Raw genomic sequence first — 5,986 nt, 5'->3', positions numbered from 1 at the left:
AAGAAAATAGTAGCTATTGTATAAGCTAAAAAAATGAAGCGATTGAACTCTGAAACTAGATTGGTAACACTTCTACGTGTCTAAAGTTCTATGTATTCCTTATTAGAGTGCTACCACACCACATCAATCCATATTTATTTTACCCAGTTGCCAACTTCTTATTCAGTAGAGGCTCAAAAAAAATCTATCACCAAATTCACTTGAAGTAAAATATGTGAAAAATTGTTTAAGTAAAATATATAAACATGTTAATGGAAGGAATTTATGAGAGTTGGTCATGAATGTTTTTCCCTAATCTAAGATACATGGATGTTAAAAATGTACTGGCTACACAACATAGAAACTTAAGTTAGAGCTTTGCATGCCATTTCAATTAGTTAGAATAATTATTCATATAGGTCAAGTTTCAAAGATACTTGGTTATCTGAGATAGAAATCTTAGGCTTACCTAGTCTTGTTGCCACACCATCACTGGTCAAAGGTTGCAGGTCACTTGTATTAAGCTTGCACAAATGATGCAGCATAAATGCTATATTTTGCTTTCTTGAGACAAATATGTCACAGGAGTTAACTCTTATTACTGCCACTTCTTGTGTGTAAGTCATTTTGGCACTATTATCTACATGTTAGTCCAATTAAAATGGATCCATAAATATCCATAACTCAGCCCTACAAGTGGAAGGTAGAACTTTCAAATTGGTTGGAGGCATCCTCTAATTTACTGTCTATTTTATATGTTATAAAATATGAAGTTTTACTATTAAGTTAGTGTCTCTATAAGTGTCTGGCACATGGCTTAGCTTGCATAAATGACACCGATGCAATTGTAGCTGTTTACTACCTTAGTCTATGTGTTACCATTGGAAATCTAAGAATTGTTTTTAAACTTTACTTTATATTTCTGAAAACTGGGTTTTTCAAAAATTTTTAAATTGATTTTGTCCTGATTCTTTAATACATCAATTTATGAAGTCTTTAATTTGCGGCAAATATTTTAGTTCTGTTCAATATACAGCTTTCTCATTTCCTTTCAGGTCAGTAAACAAATCCTTCTCTTAATATTTCATAAATGTCAGGATTTAGTTAGCAGTACTGAGATTGCATTAAATTACTCTCTGCTTTTTAACATGGCTTTTAGTTTATTATTTACCACAGAAAATATCACAGAATATATCACAATTTTTTAGATTATATAATTTATTGTAAACACTAAATTGTGGTTTACTTTAAATGATGGCTAAGCAGTTTCTATGAGAAATTTTGGAACTTTAACTAAGTTAACTTAAAACTCATAAAATTCTTACCTGATAATTAGATATGAATGATTTGGAAGATGGTGATAAATTAAACTATTTAAATTGTCATTTGACTTTTTTTTTCCTTAATGAAGATGGATATATTTGACTTATGTACAAACATGCAGCTAACAAAACTAAAACAATTTATTGGATTTTTAGTGAGACATGATTTTTGCAATGTAGCTCAAGCTAGCCTGGAACTCTATATGCAGACTAGGCTGTACACGACCCATAGGGAACCACCTGCCTCTCTCCTGGGTGCTGTGTTTAAAGATATGAGCTCTTGTATCTGGTTTTTGTTTTTGCTTTTGTTTTTTTAACTTGTTGCTTTTGGATGAAAAATTTCTACTTTTTTATCTTTTGATCTGGTTACTATTGCATGTCTTACTTGTTTTCTGAGTTCAGTATTTCAATATTTTCTCTTCTTGGCATCCAGGAAATCTTGCAAAGGATCACGATATTCTTCTCAATTATCTTCTATCCTCTTGTCCACATTTACCATGTTACCATGTCTTATTCTCTCTCTCTCTCTCTCTCTCTCTCTCTCTCTCTCTCTCTCTCTCTCTCTGTGTGTGTGTGTGTGTGTGTGTGTGTGTGTGTGTGTGTGTGTGTCCTGAGAGATAGGCTCTATCTATTGATCTAAGACTTACCTTGAACACCCAACCGTCTTGGATCCATTTCCACAGCCTTGACATCTGGGGTTACAAATTTGAAATCTCACACTGTGTGTTGCTTGCCTTTTCTTTAAAACTTACCTTCTGATTGAGAGGCTGTATGCCCACATTTGTATAACAGAATTAGCTAGAAAATTGGTTCTTAGTTTTTGGTATGCTATTGCTGCAGTGGGATATTTTCTATCAAACACCTAAGTGCCTTCAAAACCTCCAATCTTAAGGAAATCCATAACTTAAGGAAAAAGATATATTTTCTTCACTTGATCTTGTTTAGAAATAATGACTATAAAACAGTCCTCTTATTAAAAGAAAAATAACAAGTTTCTAGAAACAACAAAACTTTGAATGAAATTTATACCTTAATTCTGAAATCTAAAAGTGTATATAGTGAGCAAAGGTTTTGTTCTGTTAACAGAAGTTTACATGAAGGGCCAGCAAAGGAGAGGGACATGATAGAATTTGGAAGCACTGCTAGCATAGTATATTTGATGGAGAGACTGAACAACAATATTTTCTAAGTTAAACCACAGGGCAAGAGCATTTGTGATGCTCCTGGTATGGCACAAGTTGCCAGGAACCACATACTTTGTTACAACTATTTCCACCATTTTTGAGGTTTGTCATTACTCTAGCACCAGAAAAACATGACTCACTTAAGTGTTGTTTGGATATTTGTGTGTTATCTGTCATGCTAAATGTTGACCAGAGTATAGTTACGGATTCTCAGTGTAGAGATAATTAAATATATTTTGGGGACTGCGAATGTAGCTCTGTGTTAGAGCTCCACTCAGTATTGAGAATCACAGCACAGGCAATTCTGAAAATAAAAGTGGATTCATGTTTTGAATGTACCATAAATTTAAACATTTGGGGAAGATATCTTGAGTGACTTCTGTTACATTAGTGCACTATTAAAATTTAAAATGTATTATTTAAGTTGATTGTCTCTGATATTTATAGTAGAAAGCTATGATATTGCTGTGAATGTTCATTAAATAGGTATGTTTTGAGCTCTTTAAATATACCATTGTATACTTAGCTGTGATAATAAAGTTAATAAAAGAAGCTATATTATAGTCATATTTTGCTTTTAAAAAACTGATGCTGATTATATTGCTTCTACAATCAGAAGTTTGCTCTCTAGAGAATGTAATGTTTTTTAAAAAAGAATCAAGACAAAATAAATGGATATTACATTTTAGAACCCGCTGAAATACCCTCTATACTCAGTTGATTCAAATAAACAAATAAGCAATTAATAATTAATTAATTATGACCTTCCTAAATCTTCACATCCTTCATTTTTTAATGCTGTAGTTTGTTTTGACTTGGGGGGTGCAGGGACAAGGAAGAAGGGGCATAACCACTGTCTCCTTGGGGTCTCCCAAGTGTATGGGACTCTGATGTGTATGTACTAGGATTGGATGGCATGGCCCGGTGAATCAGATGGAAGGTCCCCAAGATTCTTTTTTTCCTACTGATTTCTTTGAATAGAATGATAAACTGTATAAGTGGCCAATCTAAGGTACCTAATAAATGTTAGTTTCTTCACCCACATCATTATCTTTCTCCTTTGGCAGAGTGAAATCCACTCAGCAAACTAGGGAACGCCCAGTACAGAACAGTTTATGTATAAGATAGCTGGTAAGCTGTCTCTTCATCTTACCCTTTCACTAAGATTGGAGGGTGTGGAGAAGAGAATTTCCTGACTTGCCCAGCCTTCGGAGGCCTAGCCACCTTGCCCTGGCAGATTCCACATGGAGAGCAAGGGGCTGCAAGTCTGTACTTCACAGCCTGCTCTTTTTAGTGATGATAATTGTAGGGAAAGACACACATATAAATGCTGATTTCTTGGGCTGTCTTCCAGAATTCAACAGCTTTGCAGTGCTTGATTTCATGGAAATCCATATCTTTCACAGGTAGCACTTGGTCCTCTTCTTGAAGTCCTCCTCGATGTGCACTAGAGTTTGGAATCACCTTGGAGGTGAAGATGCCTGGCTGGGAGGCCTTTCCTCCTCAGTTGTTAAACCCAACTGAGCACTAAGAAGCTTCTTCAGTGTGACAATTAAGGGCAGAAACCGGGTCCAGTTATTGTAGTTTTGGTGGTATACTCTCTCAAGAGAAGGAATCCATCAATGATGATGGCAGATTTTGTTTTTAGAACACAGGAAAACCACTTAGTATATATCATAAGGAATACTGCTATTCATTTCAGACAAAGCCAGGCAAATAGATTTTCCTCAGTGGTGCCTCGGCTATCAGCCCTCACACACTTGATATTGAGAGGAAAAGCTTGTAGGGTTTTATATTTTATTTTTCATCTTAAACTGAGGATAGGGATGGTAAAGAAATATAAGAGGGTGGGAGGCAGAAATTGTCAGTATCCACTGAGCACACATTTAAGGTTGTCTAAGAACAAATTTAATTAATAAAAACATTTACAAAATCTATCATCTTCATAATCTCTTAATTTTTAACTTCAGACACAAGATGGCACTATTAGTAGTGATTTCAATTTAATCCATAGATAACAATCAGAGAGATCTGTGCATATTCAAAGAAAGTATCTAAATATATAAAGACAATAAATGGCACATGGATGTACATACACACAGCCATGGTTGATTAATATTAACATCTGGATGAATAGTCAAAAATTTAGTCAGCCAACTGTTTTCTTGACATCAACATGACAGATTGAGATTTTTTAAAAATAATTTCCAAGAGAAATTTCAATGTTAGGCATGCTGTCACGATATATTTGCAATAATGTATGGATGATAAAGATTGATAACAGAATGATTTCAGCACAAATAGCACACCCTAAACAAGATATATCAACTTTATGGGGAATGAAGAAAGGTGTTCAAATGTAGAAAGATGAATAAGGGCATTTGCCACAAAATTACAAAGAATATATGCTGGCACAGAAGAAACTTTCACACAGTAAAGACAGAAGTTTTAGAAAACTGAAAGCATAGGGCTCACTCAGAGTACACAAAGCTTGGCCTCTGAACCATTTATGCTGAAATCCCTCCTATCTTTTCTGCCTTTTCTCAAAACGTTGCACATGCACAGAGTGAGAATAAAACATATTTGATGCCTAAACCAATAATGGGGTTTATACTGGTAGTAATCATTACATTCTATCAAATTTGACTTTTTTCGCACATGGTTTCATTCATAGTCCTCAATTAAACAATTACAGTCAATGAACCCATCGTTGCCAGTATTTCTTTTCTCTTGATCTAGAGAGACTTGTGTCTGTTAAACCATCTATAAAGTTCTTGACGAATACTAAAGTTCTTCTTTTTTTCTAAAATTCTTCTTAATATTCCTCTAAACTATTTATCCTAGTTAGATGATGAGAAGATTAGACTCCTGAGAGTAAAATCAGAAAGCCGGAAGGCTCACATCTGAGCTGGGTTGAGGTCACAACCCATACACAGCTTTCTTCCTATCATGAGCTATTGTATAACTCAAATAATATTTCTGCCTGGAATTCAAGTACTGCATATCTTCCTACACTCTGGGTTTTCTCGCACTAGTACAGCTGCTCTCTACAGGCTGATATTTGAGTAATGATTGCATCTAATAAACATTTTAATAAGACTCCTACTTCTACGTTTATTCTTGCCCATCTTAATGCTTAACTTGAGGTAATTACATATTATCATTCTTTTCTGTACCTCAGCTAACCTGTACTTGAACAGAAGTGATATTATTTTTGAATGATTCCACTGTAAAACTGCTCTGAAATGGATAGTTATAACAAGCTTTCTTATTAGTCAGTGGTTCTCACTCACCTAACCCCAATTTAAATTATTGTGATTTAACAAATGATGAAGCTGTGAGTTACAGCCTCTGATTACATGGATGCAGGCTGAACACATACAATTTCCTGGAGAAGATTCTAGTACATTTGTTATTTAGATAAAGTGAAAACCCTTTCTATTGGACACCCATAAAAGATATAACAGAATAAGACAATTACAAAGATATGGTCATTTCTTT

The 5,986-nt window shown here is 34.5% G+C and overlaps 1 pseudogene; it reads right to left on the bottom strand.

Moving 5' to 3' along the window:
* Window positions 1-3,634: 3,634 nt before the first annotated feature.
* On the bottom strand, window positions 3,635-4,182 carry LOC127685278 (PDZ domain-containing protein 11-like; annotated as a pseudogene).
* Between the last annotated feature and the right edge of the window lie 1,804 nt (window positions 4,183-5,986).

Source organism: Apodemus sylvaticus, chromosome 1, assembly GCF_947179515.1.
Source record: "Apodemus sylvaticus chromosome 1, mApoSyl1.1, whole genome shotgun sequence".
Lineage (NCBI taxonomy): Eukaryota > Metazoa > Chordata > Mammalia > Rodentia > Muridae > Apodemus > Apodemus sylvaticus.
This window is presented reverse-complemented; position numbering and strand designations above follow the sequence as displayed.